Source organism: Alosa pseudoharengus, unplaced genomic scaffold, assembly GCF_046254945.1.
Source record: "Alosa pseudoharengus isolate Yale_2024_CS ecotype anadromous, Long Island Sound unplaced genomic scaffold, YU_APseudo_1.1 YU_APseudo_1.1_scf_10, whole genome shotgun sequence".
Lineage (NCBI taxonomy): Eukaryota > Metazoa > Chordata > Actinopteri > Clupeiformes > Clupeidae > Alosa > Alosa pseudoharengus.
Genome location: NW_027468565.1, coordinates 10,757,439 through 10,760,803, shown reverse-complemented (window position 1 = coordinate 10,760,803; position 3,365 = coordinate 10,757,439).

Sequence of the window (3,365 nt, the reverse complement as noted above, 5' to 3'; positions counted from 1 at the left end):
CGGAGCAGCAGCAGCAGCCATGGTGGAGCCGGCAGCGTCCGCTGCCTTGAAGTGGGTATAAAAAATGTGCCAGCTCTATTTTAAGTGACCTCGATGACAGGTTTCCTGCTTCTGGAACAAACAGCGAGAAAATGCCTCTTATTTCATTTCCACACGTCCATCTCCTCTCTCTCTGCCTCCCCCCTGCCTACAGGAATGGGAATGTGTGTGTGTGTATGTGTGTGTGTGTGTGTGTGTGTGAGGTGTGTGTGTGTGTGTGTGGGGGGGGGGGGTCGGGGGACAAATGACGGGCTGAGGCCGAGCCATGGGGCCATGGATCATTGACCAGAATGGCTGTCAGAGCACAAAGCTGGCCATCAGGGACCAGAGACAGAGGCACAAACTCAAGAGAGCAGGGAAACTTCATTAATTGATAGAAATCAGGTGTGTGTGTGTGTGTGAGTGTGTGTGTGTGTTTGGGGGAGGCTCAAAGAGAGAGTCACACTTGTGTTTGCACTCTGTCGTTTGAGTGTCTGTATGCAGGTGTAAGTAGATGATGAGATTATTGAGGATTTTGCATCTCTCAGACACACAACACACACACATAAACACGCACACACACACACACACACACACACACACACACACACACACACACACACACACACACACACACACACACACACACACACACACACACACACACACACACACACACACACAATAAGACTGAGAAACAGCCTAAAAGAAAAAAAGAGAAGATAATTTCCACATATTCATCACAAACTGGCTGTCCCCATCTCTATTTCCAGTAAAAACAAAACAGCACTCAGGATACTGGCCTATCCATTGTAAGAGAACAATATGTCATTATTAAATATCCCTCCAAAGAGGCAATGAAAATGTCAATATGTTTAAGGGAATACACCTATACACAGAGAAACACAAACACACAGTCATAATTGCACCAGTGCAAAACATTGCATTTGCCCACTGCACGATGAATGAAACAAGGTAAAGCAGAGAGGATAATAAGCAGGTTGAATGCATTAGGCTTTATGCAACTCCATACTGGTTGGAGCCGCTGTTACAGAGCCTTAATTATCCATAACTACTGCATCTGTTGCTGGAGAGCGGCAGAGAGAGAGCCACATGGAGAGAGAGACCTTGCATATTGTTACCGTATCTATCTGGTCTGCGCCAAAGTATACTTATTGTGCGAGACACATGTAGTATATTCCTAAAGCATGCAGACACTGTTTACGTGATTTAACACTCTCTCACACACACACACACACACACACACACACACACACACACGCAGACACATACACTCGCACAAGCACACACACACACATAATATGCTCCAACGTGTGCACTGGCATAGGCACATCACCCCAAATCATAAGCTGTGGCGCCAGAATAAGTAGATCAGGGATGTGGATGGGTTTGACGCGGTGCCCCATCATCATCCTGCAAGCACGACCTTATCCGCGGGCCACGTGAGGACCATTAGCAACTTCATTGCCACGGAGACGAGACACACCAGTGCAGAGTGAGGGGGTGGTGCGGCCCCTGCAGAGCTCCCTGACAGTCCTCCACCTCGTCCCTTTTTGCCAGCAAAATTGCATTCGGTCATCACTATCTCATTCCCTTTCCTGCCATACACTCCCACTCTTCTCTTACGCATGTCTGTGTGTGTGTGTGTGTGTGTGTATGTATGTATGTGTGTGTGTGGGATGAGTGTGAACACACAACGTCTGGTCTCCATTATCATCTTTTCTGTAGCAGGGGGTAGGAGTGGGGTAGGGCTGGGGCTATATAGTCCCCACCGCCGCTTGGCGGCAGCGTCTCTCAGCCCCCTCTGCAGTCGCTCAGTATGCCACGTGCTCCTGTTCGATACGCTCTGAGCCGGCCTTATCACAGATTGAAATCTGGCCAGCCAGACATCCTTCACAGCATCTCATTCAGGCCCCAGCGTTGAAGCGAACGCTGCCTCAACCACCAACACCGCCGAGAAACGCCACGGAGTGGAGGAAATGCCTCCTGAACTGACAGCGCCATTCTCGCCACCTCATCGCCCTCACAGCCTGCCACCCAGCACCCAGGAATACCGCAGCGCAGAATGAATCAACGTGTGTGTGTGTGCGTGTGTGTGTGTGTGTGTGTGTTTGTGTGTGTGTGAGTGGGTGGTGGTATGGGGGTTAGGGAGTCAAGAGGAAAACAGAAAGAACTTTGATGAGAGAAATACAAACCAAGTGCTGTTGTTTTTTTTATTACTCTTTTTTTGTAACCTCTGTAGACTCCTCATAAAAATAGTGTTGCTTGAAATAAGGAAAAAAATAAAAAAGACCAAAAAAAAAAAACACTGTTTCAATGACTCCAGGAGAGGACAGCCCACAACCCCAAACACTCATATTCATTTCCCTTGCACCAAAAGATTAAGTGTAAGCATTTTTTTATTTCAATTTTTTTTTTCTTTTTTATATTCTTTTTTCTATACTTGCGGCAAAAACGACCAAACAACTGCACCCAGTCTCTGCTCTTCTGGAGGAGGAAAAAACCATCCCATTTGAGCCCTTGCAAAAAACTAATTCTGAGGCAACTGTTGTAATGCATTGACTAAATTAGCCCTAAAAGCTACACAAGCCGTAATGAAGGCGACCAGGACCTTAAAGAAATATAGAAAGCAACCAAGATCAGAGAAATGTGTTTGTATCAAACTGTTCGGAGGGGTAGGGAAAGGGGGGGGCGGGGGTTGGACGGGGGGGGGGGGTGATAAATTACAACCTCTGGATTCCCCTAGAGCAAAGGGAACTGGAATAATGTGAGCAATCTGGAACAGCAGGCCTGGTAATTACCGAGAGAGAGAGGGAAAGAAAGAACTGAATATGGGGGGACAACTCCAACTGAATCCTCAGCAAACGCAGAGTTAAACACAAGCTGCGGAACTGTGGTGCAGTCTAGGAGCATTTGGCCGATAGCTACTAAACAGCAGACTCTATCCTTCAGTTTTAAAATGCTATCCTTAGACGGAGGTCTCTCTAACTACATTTTGTATCGTATTTGTAGTATTTCGTTGTCCTTTCTCCCCCCTCAAACAAAATCCTTTTATTGCAGGTGCAGTTGAACATTTGGCACGGTACAAATTCTTGGTGCTTTTACAAGATAAACCTGTAAAGATTCATTCGGGGGACATATTCTTTTTTTGTTCCTTTTTTCCCTTTTTTTAATGAAAGTCTTCTGGGTATAAATGGAGTTTTTTCTGCATCCTATCTAGCATGATCTAAAAATCACAGAATGCCCTTTTTCAAACAGTTCTACTATCATCTCTCAATGACATCTGACATCTTCACATCTCAAACCTTTTAAATAGAAGTTACAGG